This window comes from Schistocerca americana, chromosome 2 (genome assembly GCF_021461395.2).
Source record: "Schistocerca americana isolate TAMUIC-IGC-003095 chromosome 2, iqSchAmer2.1, whole genome shotgun sequence".
NCBI classification, from domain to species: Eukaryota; Metazoa; Arthropoda; class Insecta; order Orthoptera; family Acrididae; genus Schistocerca; species Schistocerca americana.
In genome coordinates this window covers 353,049,486-353,077,239 of record NC_060120.1, presented here as the reverse complement: position 1 = coordinate 353,077,239, position 27,754 = coordinate 353,049,486, and the positions used below count along the sequence as shown (strand labels likewise).

At 46.5% G+C, this 27,754-nt stretch overlaps 15 non-coding genes across 15 annotated transcripts; 14 read left to right on the top strand and 1 right to left on the bottom strand.

The window, feature by feature from the left end:
* Positions 1–18,586: 18,586 nt before the first annotated feature.
* Positions 18,587–18,659, bottom strand: Trnav-uac. Its single transcript has one exon. It is a non-coding gene; the product is annotated as a tRNA-Val (tRNA).
* A 235-nt stretch (positions 18,660–18,894) lies between these two features.
* Trnap-cgg lies at positions 18,895–18,966 on the top strand. The gene has a single exon. It is a non-coding gene; the product is annotated as a tRNA-Pro (tRNA).
* Positions 18,967–19,567: 601 nt separating this feature from the next.
* On the top strand, positions 19,568–19,639 carry Trnap-cgg. Its single transcript has one exon. It is a non-coding gene; the product is annotated as a tRNA-Pro (tRNA).
* Positions 19,640–20,240: 601 nt separating this feature from the next.
* Positions 20,241–20,312, top strand: Trnap-cgg. Its single transcript has one exon. It is a non-coding gene; the product is annotated as a tRNA-Pro (tRNA).
* Positions 20,313–20,913: 601 nt separating this feature from the next.
* Trnap-cgg lies at positions 20,914–20,985 on the top strand. Its single transcript has one exon. It is a non-coding gene; the product is annotated as a tRNA-Pro (tRNA).
* Positions 20,986–21,586: 601 nt separating this feature from the next.
* Trnap-cgg lies at positions 21,587–21,658 on the top strand. Its single transcript has one exon. It is a non-coding gene; the product is annotated as a tRNA-Pro (tRNA).
* Positions 21,659–22,259: 601 nt separating this feature from the next.
* On the top strand, positions 22,260–22,331 carry Trnap-cgg. The gene has a single exon. It is a non-coding gene; the product is annotated as a tRNA-Pro (tRNA).
* Positions 22,332–22,932: 601 nt separating this feature from the next.
* On the top strand, positions 22,933–23,004 carry Trnap-cgg. The gene has a single exon. It is a non-coding gene; the product is annotated as a tRNA-Pro (tRNA).
* Positions 23,005–23,605: 601 nt separating this feature from the next.
* Trnap-cgg lies at positions 23,606–23,677 on the top strand. Its single transcript has one exon. It is a non-coding gene; the product is annotated as a tRNA-Pro (tRNA).
* A 601-nt stretch (positions 23,678–24,278) lies between these two features.
* Positions 24,279–24,350, top strand: Trnap-cgg. The gene has a single exon. It is a non-coding gene; the product is annotated as a tRNA-Pro (tRNA).
* A 601-nt stretch (positions 24,351–24,951) lies between these two features.
* Trnap-cgg lies at positions 24,952–25,023 on the top strand. The gene has a single exon. It is a non-coding gene; the product is annotated as a tRNA-Pro (tRNA).
* Positions 25,024–25,624: 601 nt separating this feature from the next.
* Positions 25,625–25,696, top strand: Trnap-cgg. The gene has a single exon. It is a non-coding gene; the product is annotated as a tRNA-Pro (tRNA).
* A 601-nt stretch (positions 25,697–26,297) lies between these two features.
* On the top strand, positions 26,298–26,369 carry Trnap-cgg. Its single transcript has one exon. It is a non-coding gene; the product is annotated as a tRNA-Pro (tRNA).
* A 601-nt stretch (positions 26,370–26,970) lies between these two features.
* Trnap-cgg lies at positions 26,971–27,042 on the top strand. Its single transcript has one exon. It is a non-coding gene; the product is annotated as a tRNA-Pro (tRNA).
* Positions 27,043–27,643: 601 nt separating this feature from the next.
* Positions 27,644–27,715, top strand: Trnap-cgg. The gene has a single exon. It is a non-coding gene; the product is annotated as a tRNA-Pro (tRNA).
* Positions 27,716–27,754: the final 39 nt, after the last annotated feature.

Genomic DNA, 27,754 nt, shown 5'->3' with positions numbered 1-27,754 from the left:
CATTATTTTAATGTCGTAAATAATGCGTCATTACAGGTTCAGTCAACAAAGCTTCTGGCTTGTGTCCTTGTATTAGAGTGTAATTCTGGTTTTCTTGCGCAATTATAGTATTTCTATTTTTTTTATTACTTCAGTATAAATGGTATTTAAAATTTCTTGTCTTATTGAAGAAGAACCGTGCCAGATGAGTACGTTGAATCACACTCCCACACACAGAACAGCTATACTTGTGGTTTGTTGTTTCCTAGGTTTTATAGTTGCTGGGGACTTAATTAATTAATTGTGCTAACGGAAATTTTCTTTCATTCTTTGTTGTTATTCTATGCAGTCAGATTGCGTACTAAAACTAGTCAGGGCCAACCGTTTACGAGACTTCGTAAACAGACATACAGCTACGAAAAATAAAAATTATTTTCATTTATTCAATTAAGCCCCCATGCACGTGGCGACCGCTGCTTCGGATCGTCCCTTGGAATTCTTCTGATTGTAAAAATAGTGGACAGTAGTATTGTTGTAGTAATTTGTAGTTTAGTAATTGTAGTCTATATTGCATGTGTGAAATTGGTAATTGGCATTCTTCTAATGGTATTTTGCAAAATTTAATTTTTGTTGCCTTGCCTACGGGTTGACAATTTAGTGCAATTATTTCAATTGTTCGATTAATCGTGTATGAGGGAAACATTTAGTGTGAGTGGTATTGTTGGAGATAAAGAGTCATTGTGTGTAATTTTCGTACAGTGACGAGTTTTGTATGTTTTGTAAATGATTACGCAATCGATGAAAAAGGCAAAAATGATGAATAGCCAGAATAACGAAATTGTTGACATGGCGAACTCGCCAACACAGGAGAACAGGACGATGAATAATGAAGTGGAAAACAATTTAATAAGTCGGGAAAATAGTCCGGAAATAGTTCAAAATTTTTCACAATCAAAAAATTTTCAGGATACGAGATTAACGACAGAGGATATGGAGCAGTTGATGAGTGCAATATTAAATTTGGGATCACAGATGGGAACAATGGAAACACGGTTTGACTCACTGGGATCTGAATTAAAAACAGTGGGATCACAAATAGGAACAATTAGAACTGAAATGGGAACAATGGCAACACGGTTAAGCTCACGAATAGGGACATGTTTCAAAAACATGAAAGATGAATCAAAGAAAGAAATTAGAGAAGAAGTACAACCGATTTTGAATGCTCACAATAATAGTTTAATTTCAACAGAAATTAGACAAGAGGAACAGGACAGAGAACAGGAAGAAAAAGATCGCGTGATAGTACAGAAATTTTCAGAGTTAAATTTACAACGTGCACACGATAAGGAAGAAATATTTGAAAGAATCGAGGAATCAGTACCAAATGACAGGACAAATAACTTAACGCAACAATATGAACAGTTAACTACCAAATGTGTCAATACTGAAACCCGAGTCGCGACACTTACGGAAGACGTAAATAAAGAGAAAGAAAAAATAGGTGACTTATCGGAAAGAGTTGAGGAGATTTCAGATAAATTGACAAATCTTAGTTTACATGGGGACAGAGATTCGGATGATACAGCTCCATTACCATTTGCAGAAACCGAAGAGTACCAGAACATAAATAAGCATGTTGAAAATCAGGGAAAATTTAATGAACGCGTGAAAAGGGAATTTGAGGCATTAAAAAAGCAAGTCAAACAAACTGAAGGCGAAATCGTAGGAAAAGACAGCAAAAGAAATTTAGAATCACAGATATCAGAGGGGTTTGAAGAAAATAATTTGTTTCATTTACGGGATGCAACAAGAGAGCGCCAGGCGCGCGAACTCGACAATAATCAACATTGGGACTGGGACAGACGCGGTAGGTCTTTGTCGCCACGAGGCGAAAACTTTGACTATAAACACTTTTTGACTGTTCGGAAATTTAAGATCTTTTGCAATTCTAAGAATGATATACATCCATGTTCATGGATAGATCAATTTACGTACGCACTTCCGCCAAATTTGCCACTAAGTCACAAACTGGAAATTATGTGCGGCTATTAAAGTCCTCAGGGGATTCACTACACTAAGTGAATATGTGCCGTAGCGTGCATAGGGCCCCGAGCTGTAGTGGTGCTATTTCCCTTTTAGTTTTCTGCATCGCTGCCTACTCTTTTACTATTCTTTGCATCTGTCAAAACAACTCTTCGACTATCAATCTATCTAGACAGTAGATAAACAATAACCGGATATGACTATTTTACCCAAAAGTGATTTCGGAAATTATCATTTGGACTTACTGTATCTTCATCTGCATTCATTCGTAGTTTAAATGAAATTTTACCTGTTTATATTCGTAATAATATTACTTCATATGTTGACGATATTCTTATTGCTAAACGTTCTTGGAGTGAGCACAACAGAATTTTGGATTCATTATTACGTATCTTTGCAAGAGTTGGCATTACAGTGAACTTGGAAAAATCTGAATTAGGTCGTTCTCAGGTGAAATTTCTCGGTCACATTATTTCTACAGAAGGTGTTCTTCCTGATCCAGAGAAACTGGACGCTATTCATGATTGTGCTGTTCCTGCCACAAAGCGTGATGTTCGTGGTTTCCTTGGTGTCTATAATTTTCTTACACGCTTTGTTGGATTGGACGATTTGGCCACACCTCGTTTATGTGAGGTATCTGGAAGGAGGTCTAATTGGTGTTGGGATGAGGAAGCTCAGTCAGAGTTTGAACAGCTTCGTGATGCTTTGGTTGCTGCTCCACTTCTTTCACATCCGGATTTGTCTAAAGATTTTTGTTTGGCGACGGACTCATCATACAAAGGCCTGGTGCACATTTATTTCAAGAGATAGAAGAAAACTATTGCATTTGGAAGTCGTGTTCTCTCTAAATAAAAAAATTATTCGATTACGGAACTTGAAGCTTTAGCTGTTGTTTGGGCTTTCACAAAATGTCGGACATTTTTGTTTGGCAGGTTTACACCGATCATCGAGCTCTGGAATTTCTTATGTCAACAAAATTAACTCATGGCAAATTGTCACGATGGGCGTTGTACCTACAGGAATTTGATTTTAGTATTGTTTACATACAGGGATCTTCAAATATTGTTGCTGATGCTTTATCACGTGCACCTATGGGTTTGAAACAAAGTGCTGAAGAGGATTGCAAAGAAAACAATTATTGTTTGATGTATATTCAAGGTGTTGCGTTTGAGAATTTTATTTCGTCTTCGCTCCAGGACATCGCTAAGGAGCAAAATAAGGATCCAATCTGGAAGGACATTAAGGAGAATTGAAGGAGAAAGGAAAGCGTAGCGATCAGACAGTATTATTTAGTTCGCAATGATATTCTTTTCAACCGAAAATCGGTTGACAACTCTGTTTGGTTAGTTTGTATTCCTGATGAGTGGGTCAATAAATTTATTTGGTACACACATTTCAGTTATGCACACTTTGGTCCCAGAAAATGCTTTCATAAATTACGAGAAAATTGCTACTTCAGTAATATGGAAAAACGTATTCGATTTGTTCTTGCCAAATGCAAATTATGTCAAAAGGCTAAGCCACCAACTATTTCTCACAGAGCACCTTTGTTTCCTATCATTCCAGAGAAATTAAAGGAGATGGCTGCAGTCGATTTGTTCGGTCCAGTAGTTCGTTCTACTAATGGTTTTGCGTACATTTTCGTAGTAGTGGAACTGACATCAAAATATGTGTGTTTTACACCTTTACGCAAAGCAACAGCTCGTTCAGTATCTAACGCTTTCATGAAACATTTTCTTAAAGAAGTGGGTCATGTCGATAAGGTTATATCAGATAATGGATCACAGTTTCGCTCTAAAATTTGGCTTCGTACTCTACGGCGTCGTAAGATTAAACCAATTTTCATTTCACTTTTTCACCCTCAATCTAACGCTTCAGAAAGATGGATGAAGGAAATCAATAAATTGTGTCGTCTTTATTGTCATCAGAATCACAGAACTTGAGATCAGTATCTTCATATTTTTCAAAACATTCTGAATGAACTCCCTAATGATTCAACTTCTTTACCGCCTATATTAATATTAAAAAACAAAGCACCGACAAATCGCATTTCTGAAATCGTTCCTTTTCCGCCTTCACGAAAACTGCGGCATTCTGAAGTTGTCAACCTGGCTCTGCAAAATATTGCATCTGCGGCTGCTAGAAGAGAGAAATCAGCTCAAGATCCTGGTCGTTTAAAAATCTTGTCAGTTGGTCAGAAGGTGTTAATTAAATCTCATCGTTTGTCTCACAAAGGAAAAGGCTTGCGTCGCAAATTTTTTCTGCTTTATAACGGTCCATATAGGATTCGCAAAATTATTCATGATAACACTGTCGAAGTAGAAACTCTTAAATCTCGACGCTCTAAGGGAATACATCATATATCTAACGTTAAAATTTTTGTGGAATGATATACTTTTGAAAAATTTTGTGGAATGACATACTTATGAGAGACTAACAGTTACATGTAAACACGCAGAGAATGCAAGGATACCGCGCCGTGTTCCGGCGGCGGCACATACTCAAAGCAACAGTCAAGTCTGCGCGCCGCATAAGGCAGTCGTTGACCGCAAACAATTACTTCCTACGTCACGCGCCTACAGCTGATCGAGCGCTCAGTGCGAATGCACTGACAGCCGTAAACAAATACACAGTCTAAATTCTCCGAATAAATTCAGTATAAAGCTATAGTAACTTGATAAATTATGTTATTAACGTTGAGTATTTTTCAGGATACGTTTGTATAAAATATTTAAGAACTTCAGGTAAATTCTGTGCGTGTCCGACGTTAAGAGGACTTGCTATGGAGAAAATTTCAGGAAGAATGTAATTTCGAAGAAAAACGTAATAAACCAAAAAGGTAACAGTTAATTGAGTTTATTTTTCAGGTAACATATTTCCACTTAGGTACGTACTTTAGACGTAATTTGCTGCTCCAGATTACGTGATTCATACTTTGTGCTAAATTTCATGTTCTATGAATTTACTTGTGAAGCGACGTGCTTGCGTACATTAACTGATTTTGACAATGATTGATTAATGAACAGGGTTGTTATCTGTGTATATTATGCATCGCTTGGCTGCACTGCTGTTTCACTGATGTCACATTTTTTTTTATTATGTGCCTGCTGAACTTATTTATTTAAATTATAATTGTCACTTGATTAATTGTGCTGACTGTGATTATGTATGTAAGTTACACTGTGTGATTTATCTGCTTGCGCCTTCATGTTTACTTATTAAGATTACATATGAACATTTATTTGCTTATGCTGATATGATGCTAATGACCTGTTTATTACGTAAGATATATGTTTGCTGCTGTGCATATGGATTGCATATTTACACATTTCTGTTTTGTTGTCATAACTACTCTTCAATTTAGAATATACACTCCTGGAAATGGAAAACAGAACACATTGACACCGGTGTGTCAGACCCACCATACTTGCTCCGGACACTGCGAGAGGGCTGTACAAGCAATGATCACACGCACGGCACAGCGGACACACCAGGAACCGCGGTGTTGGCCGTCGAATGGCGCTAGCTGCGCAGCATTTGTGCACCGCCGCCGTCAGTGTCAGCCAGTTTGCCGTGGCATACGGAGCTCCATGGCAGTCTTTAACACTGGTAGCATGCCGCGACAGCGTGGACGTGAACCATATGTGCAGTTGACGGACTTTGAGCGAGGGCGTATAGTGGGCATGCGGGAGGCCGGGTGGACGTACCGCCGAATTGCTCAACACGTGGGGCGTGAGGTCTCCACAGTACATCGATGTTGTCGCCAGTGGTCGGCGGAAGGTGCACGTGCCCGTCGACCTGGGACCGGACCGCAGCGACGCACGGATGCACGCCAAGACCGTAGGATCCTACGCAGTGCCGTAGGGGACCGCACCGCCACTTCCCAGCAAATTAGGGACACTGTTGCTCCTGGGGTATCGGCGAGGACCATTCGCAACCGTCTCCATGAAGCTGGGCTACGGTCCCGCACACCGTTAGGCCGTCTTCCGCTCACGCCCCAACATCGTGCAGCCCGCCTCCAGTGGTGTCGCGACAGGCGTGAATGGAGGGACGAATGGAGACGTGTCGTCTTCAGCGATGAGAGTCGCTTCTGCCTTAGTGCCAATGATGGTCGTATGCGTGTTTGGCGCCGTGCAGGTGAGCGCCACAATCAGGACTGCATACGACCGAGGCACACAGGGGCAACACCCGGCATCATGGTGTGGGGAGCGATCTCCTACACTGGCCGTACACCACTGGTGATCGTCGAGGGGACACTGAATAGTGCACGGTACATCCAAACCGTCATCGAACCCATCGTTCTACCATTCCTAGACCGGCAAGGGAACTTGCTGTTCCAACAGGACAATGCACGTCCGCATGTATCCCGTGCCACCCAACGTGCTCTAGAAGGTGTAAGTCAACTACCCTGGCCAGCAAGATCTCCGGATCTGTCCCCCATTGAGCATGTTTGGGACTGGATGAAGCGTCGTCTCACGCGGTCTGCACGTCCAGCACGAACGCTGGTCCAACTGAGGCGCCAGGTGGAAATGGCATGGCAAGCCGTTCCACAGGACTACATCCAGCATCTCTACGATCGTCTCCATGGGAGAATAGCAGCCTGCATTGCTGCGAAAGGTGGATATACACTGTACTAGTGCCGACATTGTGCATGCTCTGTTGCCTGTGTCTATGTGCCTGTGGTTCTGTCAGTGTGATCATGTGATGTATCTGACCCCAGGAATGTGTCAATAAAGTTTCCCCTTCCTGGGACAATGAATTCACGGTGTTCTTATTTCAATTTCCAGGAGTGTAGAAATGCTGGTATACTGTGTACGAACATAGAGTTTAGGTCACACTATGGTATTAATTATAGATTGTTTGCTTGGCAGAGCCTCGTTGTAGGAATTGTGCTGCATCCACTTGTTGACATTGTGTTCTCTACTGGTATATTTACTCGCTATTGCATGTTTTGTTTACGCTCAGTGCCTTATATTTTTAAGATAAGAAAATGAACTGCTATAATTCGACGAACGACATTAGTAAAAGAAACTTCATAGAAGTCACATGAGCTGGAGGTTTTATGAAAGCTGTATAAATTTATGCTAATAGGAAGGAAGCTAACGACATGACATACCAACACTAGGTTAGACCATTGACAGTTATTACACTGCATTCTTCGTGAGCAATTGAAATAGGAAGTGACACTTGACACAAGAAATACTCCATATGTATGTTTCTGATTTGCCATGATTCTTGAAGTGGTGTACACACTGTGAAATATTATGATCATTCACACTCCGTAATCATACTTAATTACTGAGAGTTATTCGAACTAAAGGCTGTTAGAGGTCATGTATGCATTTCTTTTGTTTAATGATGGGCAAGGTAACCAAAATGTATTTTAAAATTCATAATGAGTAGAAGATATGGGTCAGATGGATTACACAGAGGTTGTGTGTGGACATTGTGTCTTCGGATTGTATGGGATGATGAACTGAAGTTTGCACTAGAATTTTATCTGTACTTGTTCGAGGAGACTGACTAGAGGAAAGAGTTGTTATGGAAGTGAAATGATATTGGTAATAAGGTTTATATGTATCGACGTATTGAAGAGGTATTATTGGGGTATTGAGATTGTGTGAAGTTGATGATTATTGGAGTTTTGGTGGACAAGAGGTAAGGTAAATGATATTGATGATAAGATTTATATGTATCGACGTAAGAGGTATTATTGAAGTATTGAGATTATGTTATGCTGATGATTATTGGAGTTTGGTGGATAAGAGGTAAAGTAAGTGAGGAGCATATTTTTTCTGCTTGTTGGTTTATATGGAACAAGGAGGATGAAGACGGCAGACTAGAACACTATAGTGGAAGGAAGACTGTCTACACACACACTTTGTTAAATCACTAAGCAATATATACTTTTTTTTTGAGAGAGGAAGTATTTGCATATCTTGGCACACTGACAGTTGTTCAGCAACAGTACATTTTGATCTGGCTTGGCAAACATTGGTCTTGACGTGATGACTATGACGTTGACTAACTATTATTGACTGTTATACATTGCTGCCACTACTACTTGATACGCATGATGAACATCAAATTTTGACAGAATTGCATTTACACAGTTAACACTATTCAATTACACAGTAGCACTAATGTGGACAAAAAATGAGTGAGTGTGTTTTGTGTGTTTTCCTTTCCCAATCCCAAATTGGTACCGACCTATCTCCTAAATATTATCTTACTTGTTTGTAGTGGCTTGCACTGACACTCATAAATATTATAGGTTTACTGATATTTGTGAATTTGTAATAGTTAATATGACAATTATCTGATATCAATTGTGTGTTTATTATAATTTGTATGTTTAGTGTAAGAGTATTGATAATAATTTTGTAAAAGCAATTGTGTGTGCATTCAAACTGTTGTTCACACCTGCACCTGTTCAACATTGATGTGTGATACTTAGAAATGTTTAATTTCTGCTGATGAACTGTGTGATTAGTGATAGTGAATATTATGGACTGTTACCTGCACTTGTTCAACATAATGCGTGCCACTTAGAAATGTTTAATTTCTTCTGATGAACTGTGTGATTAGTAATAGTGAATATTATGGACTGTTACTTGCACTTTTTCTACATGATTGGTGCCACTAGGACATGTTTAATTTCTGTTTATAAACTCTGCTGAACAGTGTGATTAGTGATAGTGAATATTATGGACTGCTGTCTGGACCTGCTCATCATTACTGGGTGCCACTGATGGACTGCATCTATTGAAATAATGTCACTTGTTGGTGTCTGCACCTGCTCAACATTGCTGGGTGCCACTGATGGACTGCTTCTACTGAAATGATGTCACTGTTGGTGTCTGCACCTGCTCAACATTGCTGGGTGCCACTGATGGACTGCTTCTACTGAAATGATGTCACTTGTTGGTGTCTGCACCTGTTCAACATTGCTGAGTGCCACTGATGGAACTGCTTTTACTAAAATGATGTCACTTGTTGCTGTTTGCACCTGTTGACCATCGCTGGGAGCTACTGCTGGAATTATCAACTACTTGTTTTTTTTTGAATAATTAAAAGCATTTTATGTGAACATTTGTATAAACTGATTTTTTGTGTATTGTGTAAACTATTATGTAAAGTCATATGTATGAAAGAATTTGTATTTTTTACACTATTTCATATATTAGGTTATTGAAAGGTCAGTGCAAAGCCGAAATTTTATCTAATTATGTGATATTTACGTATTAATACTATCCTTTATTTTTGTCTGTGTTTTTGTGGACGAATTTGGTGGTATTTTCACCACCAATGCTGGCAAAAATACCATCAAATTCTGGCCCATGGAGGAGGGGCATATGAAAGGTGGCTACACTGAGCCACAGCGCCAGAGATTGCGCCAAAGAGTATTATTCAGCCGCCTCCACTGGCAGTGCTTGTCGAGAACTCGCAGTAGTCAGTGCTTGCTGAGATGTCGTAGTGAAGAGTGCTTGTCGAGGACTCGTAGTAGGCAGTGTTTGTTGAGATGTGCTAGTGAAAAGTGCTTGTCGAGGACTCGTAGTAGGCAGTGCTTGCTGAGATGTCGTAGTGAAAAGTTCTTGTCGAGAAGTCGTAGTGGAGAGTGCTTGTTCCATGTTTTATGCACTTGTTTGATGGGATAGACAGCAGATGTTGTTCTAATGGAGATATTGTAATGATCAGAGTGCATTTCGTCAATACATATGAAGGTAACAAATTCCCTGTTTTTTTTCATTATTTTAATGTCGTAAATAATGCGTCATTACAGGTTCAGTCAACAAAGCATCTGGCTTGTGTCCTTGTATTAGAGTGTAATTCTGGTTTTCTTGCGCAATTATAGTATTTCTATTTTTTTTATTACTTCAGTATAAATGGTATTTAAAATTTCTTGTCTTATTGAAGAAGAACCGTGCCAGATGTGTACGTTGAATCACACTTCCACACACAGAACAGCTATACTTGTGGTTTGTTGTTTCCTAGGTTTTATAGTTGCTGGGGACTTAATTAATTAATTGTGTTAACGGAAATTTTCTTTCATTCTTTGTTGTTATTCTATACAGTCAGATTGCGTACTAAAACTAGTCAGGGCCAACCGTTTACGGAGACTTCGTAATCAGACATACAGCTACGAAAAAATTAAAAACTATTTGCATTCCACTAAAATTTAAAAAGTATTTGCATTATAAAAATAATAATTAAGCCCCCATGCACCAAGGCGCAGTATTCTAGTGACGAACCGGTATTGCAAATTTGGTTTAAGTAAAAATTTGTTGTGTGGTCGAGCGACACCCTCTTCTCGCTCTTCCTAGATGATCGCTGCTGCGCGGAGTAATTCCTAGCGCGCCGACGGCTTCAGAGTTGGTCTTCTCGAAGTTTTGCTTTTGAACTGCATTCCGCAATCTTTCAGTTACTTACTTCGGTTTCCCGACGTTCTTGTGTTTAATGCGTTCGGCTTCTCATAACCCGTAGCCACCGCTTGCCGAAAGTTCCACACTGTCATCTGTCGATCTGCAGAGCTCGATGAAGGTATCGCGGCCGTTCCTGAGCTCGTGGAACGGCCGAATCTGTAGTTGTTTCCATATCTCTCCCACACAACGGCCTCCCGGAGGCTTGGATTACAGGAGTACGCCACTACTCCCAGCCGCAGAATTACCTTTGAAAGCAGAATGACATGAGCTACACGCAGCTCCGATTTTTTTTTTTTTTTTTTTTTTTGTGTTTGACCTACTTTGAAAGACTTTGTAGTCGATTTACTTACCACTATCGCTGTTGGAAGGAGGAAACCACGTGATAATCACACAATATTCTAGAGACGATCAGGTAATGAAAATTTAGAATAAGTAAAACAGTATCAAAAGAAGTTGTGTGGTGGAGCGGCACATGCAATTCACGCTTCCTAGATGATCGTTGCTGCATAGAATAATTCTTTTGTCTGTGCCGTCTTCAGTATTTGTATTCTGGAAGTTTTGCTTGCAGTATATTCTGCAATCTTTTCGATATGAGTTGGTGCTTGCTTTCCCGATGTTCTTTTGTTTAGTGCATTCGCCTTCTCTTAACCCTGAGAAACCACATACCGAAACTGAGGCACAGCCGGCTGTTCATAAGCAGAGTTCGATGAAGTTATTTCGCTTTTTATTCGGTGCGTTTAATATTCTTCTCATCAGTGGCGAGTGCTGCCTGCAGAAAGCGTTTATCTTGCGAATTCACGTGAAAGTTTGTGTTCCCTGTGAGGTCCACTACTTGGGATTAACTTGACTGCTCCAGACAGGTGGCTCGTTGGTCAGTCTTGCCGCGTCAGCCGTGCTGTGCGGACGTGTGCTGAGTTTCGTGCGCCGCGGTCTGCTGTGCTTCGGCGTGGTAAGTCGCAGTGCTTCTTGCATCGTTGCAGAACTTCTACGCATATTGAAATTTGAAATATGAATCCGTGATGGCCCACTTGAACAGACAATATACTTTTAAATTCTCGTTTGATCGTAATTACGCCCGACCTAAACTACACGAAATCGAAGATTGGTTGGAATACGAAGTGTAAGTTGATTCAGAGGATGTCATTGGAATGCATCTTTCGATAGTGAGCAGCGTTATATTTGTCAAATTGAGGAATGCTAACTTATGTGACAAAATAGTGGAGTCTTGCGGAGGAATTATGAAATTTAAACATTGTGATGGAAACGTAGGCGAAGTCACCGTAACGCATCCAGGGTTTGGAATATGAACTATCAGGATACTCAAACTACAATTCGAAGTACCGGCGGAAGAAATAAACGCAGTGATAGCGCCGTATGGTAAAGTTCTCAGCAATGTTGCCGAACGGTGGTCCAACGCGCGCAAATTCCAAGTTCTCAACGGAGTGAGGCAATTAAAGGTCGATTTGCACAAACATGTACCGTCATACATCAGCGTCTGTGGATACCGAGGTATCGTCATATACGACGGCCAGCCGAGGACGTGCGCGGCGTGCAACTCTCCCGGCCACGTCCGCGCGGAGTGTTTACAGCGGCGAGTGGCGCAGCTGCCGGCTGGCGAGGCGCCGCGACCGCCGGCTATGACTGCGCTGCCAGCGACTTTCGCTACGGCTGCCCGCGGCCAAGTCTTGACCCCAAGCCCTGATGTGAATTCGGAGAACCATCCCACCCGAGAAGAAGCCCAGATTGCCACCACTGACACAACAGAAGCTAGACCACCCGAACCTAAGGAAATCGTGACAGCTGTTACGGTTTCAACACAACAGACACCGAAAGACATTGGGAGCCACAGCAAATTATCCGATTCCTCCGCTGTCGAGAATGACATGCAAGAACCATCCCGGAATGAGCAACCTCATAGTGAACCGATTTCTCTATTGACACCATCATCCACCAAGAGCACGGTCGACAATTTAGCTCGAAACACCACCCGCTTAGAAGATTTGAAGAATGCTGAGGAAGACAACATCAGACAGCAGTCGGTGAAACCTAAACGGCAAACACGAAAACAGAGCCCTGAAGAGATTCAAGAACTGCAGAAAAAACTCTCCCGTACCAAAAAAATTCTCAAAACAGATCGAAGCGGAAAGCAAGGCGTGGTAGACATCGGAAAACCAGACATCCCCAACCCGAATGAGGACGTACAGATGAACCTCGCCCCTCCAATTGAAGAACCAATGGACACTGTTGACCGATGCGGAACTGATATGGGGACAGCATGGTCTGACGACACTGAATGCGCTTAGTTGGACTACCGAATGACGCAGTCGTATAAAATCGCCACGCTCAATGTAAACAGAATAGTTTCGGACGTAAAGTTACAATCTGTGAAGGACTACTTATATGCCGCCGACATTGACATAGCGATGTTACAAGAGGTAGTTACGACCAAAATAGCGGATGTGAACGGATATGAGGCGATCTTAAACATAGGCAATGAATGTGGAACAGGAGTACTATTCAAACACGGCATATCATGTACAGCAAAAGCAATACTTGAATCTGGACGAGGCATAACTGCACAAATATATGATCTGCTTCTTGTTAATATATATGCTCCCTCTGGATCCAGCGGAAAACGAGCAAGGGGCAACCTGTTCCGGGACGAAATTGTCCCATTAATAACGGATCCTCGACTGCACATAATTTTGGGCGGAGATTTTAACTGCGTATTGCGTCCAGAAGATCAAATCCCGAACTTCAACTTTTGTGAGGAGCTGTTGCTGTTAATTAACGGGCTAGATATGATAGATGCTTGGTGCCACCTTCGCCCGCACACCCGAGGATACACGTACGTATCCAGCACTTCGGCAAGCAGACTAGACAGGCTGTATGTAACGAAAGGTTTTATCCATAATGTAACTGACTGTGAAATTTGGCCTCTTAACTTCTCGGATCACTGCGCATTTCATATAACCGCGAAGCATACTAAACAAAAAACATTCCTGGGAAGGGGCGTATGGCAGTGAAACGTGTCACTTTTGGAGGACGCAGTACTTAAACAGGAGGTCCATGCTACATGGCAGCGTTGTCTTCGGATGCAATCCAGATATCCAACACGCATCATGTGGTGGCTACAGTCTGCAAAACCGCAGATAAAAAAATGCATCGCACGATATGGTCGCATGAAAGCGTACTGGCGAAAACGCACCTTGGAGTATCACTTTCTTTGCCTCCGCGAACTATATGATGACCCCATGGGATTAGTAGCAAACAGCTCTAGAATAAAACGCACTAAAGCAAGAATAACGACGTTGGTACGACAATCACTAGAGGGGAAAAAAGTTCGATCGCGTCCTCCGATTGAACTGACGCAGGAGAATACGTCCGTATATCACGTGATACGGGAAGCCAAGAGAGGTAAACAAAAGTTAATCCACACTCTCAGTGATGAACAGGGGAACGAATACGATCAACAGGTCACAGTAAAAAAACTACGTGGTGCAACATTATACAGATTTTTACTCCGCATCGGCGACTGACGCGACGGCAAGTGAGCCGCTTTTATCCAACATTCAATCCACGGTCCATCCGACTGACAACGCCGACCTTGTAGCCCACATAACTGAGGAAGAAGTATGTGCCATAATCAGACTCACCTACAAGGAAATCTGCTGGTTTAGATGGCCTACCCACAGAATTTTATGCTTGTTTTTGGCACATCATAGGACCGGAATTCACCAAAATATGCAATGAATTATTGGGAGACGTGCAGATGCCATCCCAGTTTACCGAAGGAATGATTGTACTGATCCCCAAAAAACCACGTAGCGCTACGCTGAAGGATTTTCGACCACTAACACTCCTCAATTCCGACTATAAAATCTTCACCCGACTCATAAACTGTAGACTGAAGACGGTACTGCCGAAAGTACTTGGCCCTTATCAAATGGGTGCTGTCCCAGGGAGATCAATGTCGAATGCATTATGTGAATATAGAGACATAATATATTTGTCGTGGCTATGCAAATGCAATGTTGGTCTCATGTTTTTAGACTTCGATAAGGCTTTTGACCGCATCAACCACCACTTTCTACTAACTGTAATGAAACGGATGGGATTCAGTGCTCATTTTATTCAGATCATACGCAAATGTATAGTCGGCACTTCCTCTCGAATCAAAATTAATGGTCAGCTAAGTTCACCAGTCCCGATCAAGCAATCAGTGAGACAAGGCTGCCCCCTTTCTATGGCACTATACGCAATCGCCGTAGAACCGTTACTGTTAAACCTGCATCACAGGTTACAAGTTCTACAGCTGTTGGGTACAAAAACCGTGTGTCACGCTTATGCTGATGACGTCACTGTAGTAGTTAACACGCACTCAGAAATGGAAGTCGTTCAACAAATAATCCACGCTTACGCCACTTCTTCCGGAGCCAAACTCAATGAACAAAAATCGAAAATTTTACCTGTCGGACCCCATATGGAGACCATTCAAAGAACATGACTACAAAGAACAGAGAAGACGAACCACTTAGGTATGATTCTAATGGCCAACCCAAGAGAGATGACAGTAGCCAACTGGGACCATAAACTACATATATTCAGGGCTACTCTCCGTGAACACAAAACTAGAACGCTCAATCGGATACAGAGAGCTCTATTGATTAACAGCTATCCGCTAAGCAAAATATATCACATCGCAGCAGTGTTACCAGTACCCAAGGATACAGCGCAAAAGCTTTTAGCTGCAGCGTATTGGTTCATATGGAGCGGAAACATCTTTAAAGTCGCCATGCCAACCATAGTGTTAACCCGCGCCGCTGGTGGTTTGGGCGTCAAAGACATCAAGAACCAATGCACTGCCGTATATATGGACCGAATCCGCAAAATACTGCAGTCACCCCATCCGACAATTACGAAAACGTTATTCAACAGGTTAGTCCCAACGAGCAAAAAGGCCCCAGTAGATGTTGGTCGCATCAGCGCTCAACTCGATCACGTCCGGACTTATTACCTGGAAACGAGCTATATTCGAGATACTTCACAGCTCCTTAACACCAGAAGGACCTATTACCACCTCACGAGACACCATAGGCAAAGCTCAATTGAAGCGAAATATCCAGCGGTCAACTGGAGTAACGTCTGGAAAAACATTAACAATCCCATCCTCCACTCCAAAGTAGTGTCTACGTGGTATGACATTGTGAACGAGAAGGTCCCCACAGGTGAAAAGTTGCACAATATCAAAATGAAGCAGAGTCCGTACTGCGATCATTGCCATACTGTAGATACCTTGGCACACATTCTCATCTGCCGCGACCAATACCACATATGGAACTGGACTAGAAAAAAACTCGCAATAATTACTAGAACCACAGACTCTGCTATAACACTTAAAGATGTACTTCAACCAGACTGGCATTTCTTTCCTGCAACAAAGCACAATAGCTATGCTTGGATTATCGGCCAGTTTGCATATTTTGCAGTTACGAATACACATGCGAGTATAGACGAGTACATACAGTATACAATGGAAGAGCACCACAACCTTAAAACGAGTAGGAAATACAAAGCTTTGTTTCAAAATTTCTTACTTTACACTTTGCCATAATGAAGCGGTAATTTTTTTTTTTTTTGGTTGGTACACAACACTACAGCGAGTCGATACTAATTGTGCTTCATTATACACTCCTGGAAATGGAAAAAAGAACACATTGACACCGGTGTGTCAGACCCACCATACTTGCTCCGGACACTGCGAGAGGGCTGTACAAGCAATGATCACACGCACGGCACAGCGGACACACCAGGAACCGCGGTGTTGGCCGTCGAATGGCGCTAGCTGCGCAGCATTTGTGCACCGCCGCCGTCAGTGTCAGCCAGTTTGCCGTGGCATACGGAGCTCCATCGCAGTCTTTAACACTGGTAGCATGCCGCGACAGCGTGGACGTGAACCGTATGTGCAGTTGACGGACTTTGAGCGAGGGCGTATAGTGGGCATGCGGGAGGCCGGGTGGACGTACCGCCGAATTGCTCAACACGTGGGGCGTGAGGTCTCCACAGTACATCGATGTTGTCGCCAGTGGTCGGCGGAAGGTGCACGTGCCCGTCGACCTGGGACCGGACCGCAGCGACGCACGGATGCACGCCAAGACCGTAGGATCCTACGCAGTGCCGTAGGGGACCGCACCGCCACTTCCCAGCAAATTAGGGACACTGTTGCTCCTGGGGTATCGGCGAGGACCATTCGCAACCGTCTCCATGAAGCTGGGCTACGGTCCCGCACACCGTTAGGCCGTCTTCCGCTCACGCCCCAACATCGTGCAGCCCGCCTCCAGTGGTGTCGCGACAGGCGTGAATGGAGGGACGAATGGAGACGTGTCGTCTTCAGCGATGAGAGTCGCTTCTGCCTTGGTGCCAATGATGGTCGTATGCGTGTTTGGCGCCGTGCAGGTGAGCGCCACAATCAGGACTGCATACGACCGAGGCACACAGGGCCAACACCCGGCATCATGGTGTGGGGAGCGATCTCCTACACTGGCCGTACACCACTGGTGATCGTCGAGGGGACAGTGAATAGTGCACGGTACATCCAAACCGTCATCGAACCCATCGTTCTACCATTCCTAGACCGGAAAGGGAACTTGCTGTTCCAACAGGACAATGCACGTCCGCATGTATCCCGTGCGACCCAACGTGCTCTAGAAGGTGTAAGTCAACTACCCTGGCCAGCAAGATCTCCGGATCTGTCCCCCATTGAGCATGTTTGGGACTGGATGAAGCGTCGTCTCACACGGTCTGCACGTCCAGCACGAACGCTGGTCCAACTGAGGCGCCAGGTGGAAATGGCATGGCAAGCCGTTCCACAGGACTACATCCAGCATCTCTACGATCGTCTCCATGGGAGAATAGCAGCCTGCATTGCTGCGAAAGGTGGATATACACTGTACTAGTGCCGACATTGTGCATGCTCTGTTGCCTGTGTCTATGTGCCTGTGGTTCTGTCAGTGTGATCATGTGATGTATCTGACCCCAGGAATGTGTCAATAAAGTTTCCCCTTCCTGGGACAATGAATTCACGGTGTTCTTATTTCAATTTCCAGGAGTGTAATTAAGTTGGCATTTATTTATTTATTCATTTTTATAGTACAGCAGGTGAAAGTGCCTCAGGAAAACTAATTTTGCCAGAAGCCGTAACATAAAACAAATCAGAAGTGCTTGATTGATTTCGTGTTCTTCTGTTTCACGGATATTGGACAGATTGTCCCCGCAAGAAGGTTTATTCAGTTCCTGAGGGTAGCGTGAGCAGCTGCGAAACGAAAGGGTCTGGGTTCAAGTCTACTCTCGAGTGAAAATTTTACTTTCTTTATTTTCGCAAAGTTATGATCTGTCAGTTCGTTCATTGACGTCTCTGTTCTCTGTAATAAATTAAGTGTCTGTGTTTTGCGACCGCACCGCAGTACTGTAAAAAAAAAAAAAAAAAAGGGTATGATTCCTGCTTTGGGTGCAGGAGGTCCCGGGTTCAAATCCGGGACGAGCCCTACCGTTTTGACCGTTCTGAAGAGTAGGTGGAACTCAGCCCCGGTTGCAGCTCCTCAATGAAGAGTAGACGCCTGTTGTAGCACGTGGATATAACAAGAATCCGGCACCAGTAAAGTACGTAGGTGGAATTCGGTAGAAAGGCAGACGGTAATTTTTCTTGCAACGGAAAACAAGGTTGTCTTTGCGGAATATGTGCACCGTGAGTGGAGATTCAGCTTAATTGTGCGTCAGTCTACCTTCATCTTACTAGCGACGGAAAGAACCAAGGGGTGGGATGTAAGATTGAGCGTGGCTAAGAGTTTCTCATTATTAGTTAGCATCACACTTTGACAGAGCTGTGACAAGGCGAGTAGGGTGAGCTCAGGAAAGCCAGTAGCAAGCGCACTTGAAGTAGCCCTGAAGAACCGGATTTTGCCAGCCATAATGGAGCTAGGGGCGTTCTCAGTTACCAAATACCGGTGCAATAAGAGAGCAACAGTATTTGACAGTAAAATGACGCCCTATCCGTCTAGCATACAACATTGCTTGTCTCTGCATACGCGGACGTGAGGTCATCTCGGAAATGAAATCCGAAATATAGATTAAAATTGTTGTGTTCCCGCCCGGGATCGAACCGGGGACCTTCTGCGTGTAAAGCAGACGTGATAACCGCTACACCACGGAAACGACGGTTCTTTTCATGTACCACCCGGAGACTCGTAATAGCAACAGTTTCTCTTCTGTGTTAGCAAGGGCATCGGCTACGAGCTCCCTCCGATTCGTGAAGTTCCTGTAGTAAAAGACGTCGATGGAAACAATCCAACCGCGACAGACAGGGAGAACGCTGGCTGAGCTGCAGCCCTACATGGTGAGACCATCAAAGGTGGCGTCATTCACATGCAGTGCGTTTTCGAAACGAATAGGCTCGTTGGTCTAGGGGTTTGATTCCTGCTTCGGGTGCAGGAGGTCCCGGGTTCAAATCCCGGACAAGCCCTTGCGTTTTGTACAACGGTGTGGTAACAAATCGCATGGCGGCGGCTGTTTCGCGCATTTCCAGGCCTCCAAGTCAGCGCTAAAATCCGACAACCAGTTCTGACACCGTTTCATGTTTCATTTGAGCCATGTGCACCCTGCTGATGGAACGTTTGAAGTTGATTTAAATGGTCACAGTAGAGATCGTAGCAAGTGTCTTGCTGAGTGCGACGAAAACGGGTTTCCGCCCGCAATCGAGCCGGGGACCTTCTGCGTGTTCGGCACGGCGCCTGGGCTCGGCGGCAGCTGCTGCTCTTTCCTTCCTTACGAGATACCGTCGATTCGCGCAGTCGTTATTGCAAAAGATGTCACCAAAGGCAATCGCTTCGTTAGCGGCACTTTGCCTGGGCTCGGCGGCTCGTAATAGCAACAGTTTCTCTTCTGTGTTAGCAAGGGCATCGGCTACGAGCTCCCTCCGATTCGTGAAGTTCCTGTAGTAAAAGACGTCGATGGAAACAATCCAACCGCGACAGACAGGGAGAACGCTGGCTGAGCTGCAGCCCTACATGGTGAGACCATCAAAGGTGGCGTCATTCACATGCAGTGCGTTTTCGGAACGAATAGGCTCGTTGGTCTAGGGGTATGATTCCTGCTTCGGGTGCAGGAGGTCCCGGGTTCAAATCCCGGACGAGCCCTTGCGTTTTGTACAACGGTGTGGTAACAAATCGCATGGCGGCGGCTGTTTCGCGCATTTCCAGGCCTCCAAGTCAGCGCTAAAATCCGACAACCAGTTCTGAAACCGTTTCATGTTTCATTTGAGCCATGTGCACCCTGCTGATGGAACGTTTGAAGTTGATTTAAATGGTCACAGTAGAGATCGTAGCAAGTGTCTTGCTGAGTGCGACGAAAACGGGTTTCCGCCCGCAATCGAGCCGGGGACCTTCTGCGTGTTCGGCACGGCGCCTGGGCTCGGCGGCAGCTGCTGCTCTTTCCTTCCTTACGAGATACCGTCGATTCGCGCAGTCGTTATTGCAAAAGATGTCACCAAAGGCAATCGCTTCGTTAGCGGCACTTTGCCTGGGCTCGGCGGCTCGTAATAGCAACAGTTTCTCTTCTGTGTTAGCAAGGGCATCGGCTACGAGCTCCCTCCGATTCGTGAAGTTCCTGTAGTAAAAGACGTCGATGGAAACAATCCAACCGCGACAGACAGGGAGAACGCTGGCTGAGCTGCAGCCCTACATGGTGAGACCATCAAAGGTGGCGTCATTCACATGCAGTGCGTTTTCGGAACGAATAGGCTCGTTGGTCTAGGGGTATGATTCCTGCTTCGGGTGCAGGAGGTCCCGGGTTCAAATCCCGGACGAGCCCTTGCGTTTTGTACAACGGTGTGGTAACAAATCGCATGGCGGCGGCTGTTTCGCGCATTTCCAGGCCTCCAAGTCAGCGCTAAAATCCGACAACCAGTTCTGAAACCGTTTCATGTTTCATTTGAGCCATGTGCACCCTGCTGATGGAACGTTTGAAGTTGATTTAAATGGTCACAGTAGAGATCGTAGCAAGTGTCTTGCTGAGTGCGACGAAAACGGGTTTCCGCCCGCAATCGAGCCGGGGACCTTCTGCGTGTTCGGCACGGCGCCTGGGCTCGGCGGCAGCTGCTGCTCTTTCCTTCCTTACGAGATACCGTCGATTCGCGCAGTCGTTATTGCAAAAGATGTCACCAAAGGCAATCGCTTCGTTAGCGGCACTTTGCCTGGGCTCGGCGGCTCGTAATAGCAACAGTTTCTCTTCTGTGTTAGCAAGGGCATCGGCTACGAGCTCCCTCCGATTCGTGAAGTTCCTGTAGTAAAAGACGTCGATGGAAACAATCCAACCGCGACAGACAGGGAGAACGCTGGCTGAGCTGCAGCCCTACATGGTGAGACCATCAAAGGTGGCGTCATTCACATGCAGTGCGTTTTCGGAACGAATAGGCTCGTTGGTCTAGGGGTATGATTCCTGCTTCGGGTGCAGGAGGTCCCGGGTTCAAATCCCGGACGAGCCCTTGCGTTTTGTACAACGGTGTGGTAACAAATCGCATGGCGGCGGCTGTTTCGCGCATTTCCAGGCCTCCAAGTCAGCGCTAAAATCCGACAACCAGTTCTGAAACCGTTTCATGTTTCATTTGAGCCATGTGCACCCTGCTGATGGAACGTTTGAAGTTGATTTAAATGGTCACAGTAGAGATCGTAGCAAGTGTCTTGCTGAGTGCGACGAAAACGGGTTTCCGCCCGCAATCGAGCCGGGGACCTTCTGCGTGTTCGGCACGGCGCCTGGGCTCGGCGGCAGCTGCTGCTCTTTCCTTCCTTACGAGATACCGTCGATTCGCGCAGTCGTTATTGCAAAAGATGTCACCAAAGGCAATCGCTTCGTTAGCGGCACTTTGCCTGGGCTCGGCGGCTCGTAATAGCAACAGTTTCTCTTCTGTGTTAGCAAGGGCATCGGCTACGAGCTCCCTCCGATTCGTGAAGTTCCTGTAGTAAAAGACGTCGATGGAAACAATCCAACCGCGACAGACAGGGAGAACGCTGGCTGAGCTGCAGCCCTACATGGTGAGACCATCAAAGGTGGCGTCATTCACATGCAGTGCGTTTTCGGAACGAATAGGCTCGTTGGTCTAGGGGTATGATTCCTGCTTCGGGTGCAGGAGGTCCCGGGTTCAAATCCCGGACGAGCCCTTGCGTTTTGTACAACGGTGTGGTAACAAATCGCATGGCGGCGGCTGTTTCGCGCATTTCCAGGCCTCCAAGTCAGCGCTAAAATCCGACAACCAGTTCTGAAACCGTTTCATGTTTCATATGAGCCATGTGCACCCTGCTGATGGAACGTTTGAAGTTGATTTAAATGGTCACAGTAGAGATCGTAGCAAGTGTCTTGCTGAGTGCGACGAAAACGGGTTTCCGCCCGCAATCGAGCCGGGGACCTTCTGCGTGTTCGGCACGGCGCCTGGGCTCGGCGGCAGCTGCTGCTCTTTCCTTCCTTACGAGATACCGTCGATTCGCGCAGTCGTTATTGCAAAAGATGTCACCAAAGGCAATCGCTTCGTTAGCGGCACTTTGCCTGGGCTCGGCGGCTCGTAATAGCAACAGTTTCTCTTCTGTGTTAGCAAGGGCATCGGCTACGAGCTCCCTCCGATTCGTGAAGTTCCTGTAGTAAAAGACGTCGATGGAAACAATCCAACCGCGACAGACAGGGAGAACGCTGGCTGAGCTGCAGCCCTACATGGTGAGACCATCAAAGGTGGCGTCATTCACATGCAGTGCGTTTTCGGAACGAATAGGCTCGTTGGTCTAGGGGTATGATTCCTGCTTCGGGTGCAGGAGGTCCCGGGTTCAAATCCCGGACGAGCCCTTGCGTTTTGTACAACGGTGTGGTAACAAATCGCATGGCGGCGGCTGTTTCGCGCATTTCCAGGCCTCCAAGTCAGCGCTAAAATCCGACAACCAGTTCTGAAACCGTTTCATGTTTCATTTGAGCCATGTGCACCCTGCTGATGGAACGTTTGAAGTTGATTTAAATGGTCACAGTAGAGATCGTAGCAAGTGTCTTGCTGAGTGCGACGAAAACGGGTTTCCGCCCGCAATCGAGCCGGGGACCTTCTGCGTGTTCGGCACGGCGCCTGGGCTCGGCGGCAGCTGCTGCTCTTTCCTTCCTTACGAGATACCGTCGATTCGCGCAGTCGTTATTGCAAAAGATGTCACCAAAGGCAATCGCTTCGTTAGCGGCACTTTGCCTGGGCTCGGCGGCTCGTAATAGCAACAGTTTCTCTTCTGTGTTAGCAAGGGCATCGGCTACGAGCTCCCTCCGATTCATGAAGTTCCTGTAGTAAAAGACGTCGATGGAAACAATCCAACCGCGACAGACAGGGAGAACGCTGGCTGAGCTGCAGCCCTACATGGTGAGACCATCAAAGGTGGCGTCATTCACATGCAGTGCGTTTTCGGAACGAATAGGCTCGTTGGTCTAGGGGTATGATTCCTGCTTCGGGTGCAGGAGGTCCCGGGTTCAAATCCCGGACGAGCCCTTGCGTTTTGTACAACGGTGTGGTAACAAATCGCATGGCGGCGGCTGTTTCGCGCATTTCCAGGCCTCCAAGTCAGCGCTAAAATCCGACAACCAGTTCTGAAACCGTTTCATGTTTCATTTGAGCCATGTGCACCCTGCTGATGGAACGTTTGAAGTTGATTTAAATGGTCACAGTAGAGATCGTAGCAAGTGTCTTGCTGAGTGCGACGAAAACGGGTTTCCGCCCGCAATCGAGCCGGGGACCTTCTGCGTGTTCGGCACGGCGCCTGGGCTCGGCGGCAGCTGCTGCTCTTTCCTTCCTTACGAGATACCGTCGATTCGCGCAGTCGTTATTGCAAAAGATGTCACCAAAGGCAATCGCTTCGTTAGCGGCACTTTGCCTGGGCTCGGCGGCTCGTAATAGCAACAGTTTCTCTTCTGTGTTAGCAAGGGCATCGGCTACGAGCTCCCTCCGATTCGTGAAGTTCCTGTAGTAAAAGACGTCGATGGAAACAATCCAACCGCGACAGACAGGGAGAACGCTGGCTGAGCTGCAGCCCTACATGGTGAGACCATCAAAGGTGGCGTCATTCACATGCAGTGCGTTTTCGGAACGAATAGGCTCGTTGGTCTAGGGGTATGATTCCTGCTTCGGGTGCAGGAGGTCCCGGGTTCAAATCCCGGACGAGCCCTTGCGTTTTGTACAACGGTGTGGTAACAAATCGCATGGCGGCGGCTGTTTCGCGCATTTCCAGGCCTCCAAGTCAGCGCTAAAATCCGACAACCAGTTCTGAAACCGTTTCATGTTTCATTTGAGCCATGTGCACCCTGCTGATGGAACGTTTGAAGTTGATTTAAATGGTCACAGTAGAGATCGTAGCAAGTGTCTTGCTGAGTGCGACGAAAACGGGTTTCCGCCCGCAATTGAGCCGGGGACCTTCTGCGTGTTCGGCACGGCGCCTGGGCTCGGCGGCAGCTGCTGCTCTTTCCTTCCTTACGAGATACCGTCGATTCGCGCAGTCGTTATTGCAAAAGATGTCACCAAAGGCAATCGCTTCGTTAGCGGCACTTTGCCTGGGCTCGGCGGCTCGTAATAGCAACAGTTTCTCTTCTGTGTTAGCAAGGGCATCGGCTACGAGCTCCCTCCGATTCGTGAAGTTCCTGTAGTAAAAGACGTCGATGGAAACAATCCAACCGCGACAGACAGGGAGAACGCTGGCTGAGCTGCAGCCCTACATGGTGAGACCATCAAAGGTGGCGTCATTCACATGCAGTGCGTTTTCGGAACGAATAGGCTCGTTGGTCTAGGGGTATGATTCCTGCTTCGGGTGCAGGAGGTCCCGGGTTCAAATCCCGGACGAGCCCTTGCGTTTTGTACAACGGTGTGGTAACAAATCGCATGGCGGCGGCTGTTTCGCGCATTTCCAGGCCTCCAAGTCAGCGCTAAAATCCGACAACCAGTTCTGAAACCGTTTCATGTTTCATTTGAGCCATGTGCACCCTGCTGATGGAACGTTTGAAGTTGATTTAAATGGTCACAGTAGAGATCGTAGCAAGTGTCTTGCTGAGTGCGACGAAAACGGGTTTCCGCCCGCAATCGAGCCGGGGACCTTCTGCGTGTTCGGCACGGCGCCTGGGCTCGGCGGCAGCTGCTGCTCTTTCCTTCCTTACGAGATACCGTCGATTCGCGCAGTCGTTATTGCAAAAGATGTCACCAAAGGCAATCGCTTCGTTAGCGGCACTTTGCCTGGGCTCGGCGGCTCGTAATAGCAACAGTTTCTCTTCTGTGTTAGCAAGGGCATCGGCTACGAGCTCCCTCCGATTCGTGAAGTTCCTGTAGTAAAAGACGTCGATGGAAACAATCCAACCGCGACAGACAGGGAGAACGCTGGCTGAGCTGCAGCCCTACATGGTGAGACCATCAAAGGTGGCGTCATTCACATGCAGTGCGTTTTCGGAACGAATAGGCTCGTTGGTCTAGGGGTATGATTCCTGCTTCGGGTGCAGGAGGTCCCGGGTTCAAATCCCGGACGAGCCCTTGCGTTTTGTACAACGGTGTGGTAACAAATCGCATGGCGGCGGCTGTTTCGCGCATTTCCAGGCCTCCAAGTCAGCGCTAAAATCCGACAACCAGTTCTGAAACCGTTTCATGTTTCATTTGAGCCATGTGCACCCTGCTGATGGAACGTTTGAAGTTGATTTAAATGGTCACAGTAGAGATCGTAGCAAGTGTCTTGCTGAGTGCGACGAAAACGGGTTTCCGCCCGCAATCGAGCCGGGGACCTTCTGCGTGTTCGGCACGGCGCCTGGGCTCGGCGGCAGCTGCTGCTCTTTCCTTCCTTACGAGATACCGTCGATTCGCGCAGTCGTTATTGCAAAAGATGTCACCAAAGGCAATCGCTTCGTTAGCGGCACTTTGCCTGGGCTCGGCGGCTCGTAATAGCAACAGTTTCTCTTCTGTGTTAGCAAGGGCATCGGCTACGAGCTCCCTCCGATTCGTGAAGTTCCTGTAGTAAAAGACGTCGATGGAAACAATCCAACCGCGACAGACAGGGAGAACGCTGGCTGAGCTGCAGCCCTACATGGTGAGACCATCAAAGGTGGCGTCATTCACATGCAGTGCGTTTTCGGAACGAATAGGCTCGTTGGTCTAGGGGTATGATTCCTGCTTCGGGTGCAGGAGGTCCCGGGTTCAAATCCCGGACGAGCCCTTGCGTTTTGTACAACGGTGTGGTAACAAATCGCATGGCGGCGGCTGTTTCGCGCATTTCCAGGCCTCCAAGTCAGCGCTAAAATCCGACAACCAGTTCTGAAACCGTTTCATGTTTCATTTGAGCCATGTGCACCCTGCTGATGGAACGTTTGAAGTTGATTTAAATGGTCACAGTAGAGATCGTAGCAAGTGTCTTGCTGAGTGCGACGAAAACGGGTTTCCGCCCGCAATCGAGCCGGGGACCTTCTGCGTGTTCGGCACGGCGCCTGGGCTCGGCGGCAGCTGCTGCTCTTTCCTTCCTTACGAGATACCGTCGATTCGCGCAGTCGTTATTGCAAAAGATGTCACCAAAGGCAATCGCTTCGTTAGCGGCACTTTGCCTGGGCTCGGCGGCTCGTAATAGCAACAGTTTCTCTTCTGTGTTAGCAAGGGCATCGGCTACGAGCTCCCTCCGATTCGTGAAGTTCCTGTAGTAAAAGACGTCGATGAAAACAATCCAACCGCGACAGACAGGGAGAACGCTGGCTGAGCTGCAGCCCTACATGGTGAGACCATCAAAGGTGGCGTCATTCACATGCAGTGCGTTTTCGGAACGAATAGGCTCGTTGGTCTAGGGGTATGATTCCTGCTTCGGGTGCAGGAGGTCCCGGGTTCAAATCCCGGACGAGCCCTTGCGTTTTGTACAACGGTGTGGTAACAAATCGCATGGCGGCGGCTGTTTCGCGCATTTCCAGGCCTCCAAGTCAGCGCTAAAATCCGACAACCAGTTCTGAAACCGTTTCATGTTTCATTTGAGCCATGTGCACCCTGCTGATGGAACGTTTGAAGTTGATTTAAATGGTCACAGTAGAGATCGTAGCAAGTGTCTTGCTGAGTGCGACGAAAACGGGTTTCCGCCCGCAATCGAGCCGGGGACCTTCTGCGTGTTCGGCACGGCGCCTGGGCTCGGCGGCAGCTGCTGCTCTTTCCTTCCTTACGAGATACCGTCGATTCGCGCAGTCGTTATTGCAAAAGATGTCACCAAAGGCAATCGCTTCGTTAGCGGCACTTTGCCTGGGCTCGGCGGCTCGTAATAGCAACAGTTTCTCTTCTGTGTTAGCAAGGGCATCGGCTACGAGCTCCCTCCGATTCGTGAAGTTCCTGTAGTAAAAGACGTCGATGGAAACAATCCAACCGCGACAGACAGGGAGAACGCTGGCTGAGCTGCAGCCCTACATGGTGAGACCATCAAAGGTGGCGTCATTCACATGCAGTGCGTTTTCGGAACGAATAGGCTCGTTGGTCTAGGGGTATGATTCCTGCTTCGGGTGCAGGAGGTCCCGGGTTCAAATCCCGGACGAGCCCTTGCGTTTTGTACAACGGTGTGGTAACAAATCGCATGGCGGCGGCTGTTTCGCGCATTTCCAGGCCTCCAAGTCAGCGCTAAAATCCGACAACCAGTTCTGAAACCGTTTCATGTTTCATATGAGCCATGTGCACCCTGCTGATGGAACGTTTGAAGTTGATTTAAATGGTCACAGTAGAGATCGTAGCAAGTGTCTTGCTGAGTGCGACGAAAACGGGTTTCCGCCCGCAATCGAGCCGGGGACCTTCTGCGTGTTCGGCACGGCGCCTGGGCTCGGCGGCAGCTGCTGCTCTTTCCTTCCTTACGAGATACCGTCGATTCGCGCAGTCGTTATTGCAAAAGATGTCACCAAAGGCAATCGCTTCGTTAGCGGCACTTTGCCTGGGCTCGGCGGCTCGTAATAGCAACAGTTTCTCTTCTGTGTTAGCAAGGGCATCGGCTACGAGCTCCCTCCGATTCGTGAAGTTCCTGTAGTAAAAGACGTCGATGGAAACAATCCAACCGCGACAGACAGGGAGAACGCTGGCTGAGCTGCAGCCCTACATGGTGAGACCATCAAAGGTGGCGTCATTCACATGCAGTGCGTTTTCGGAACGAATAGGCTCGTTGGTCTAGGGGTATGATTCCTGCTTCGGGTGCAGGAGGTCCCGGGTTCAAATCCCGGACGAGCCCTTGCGTTTTGTACAACGGTGTGGTAACAAATCGCATGGC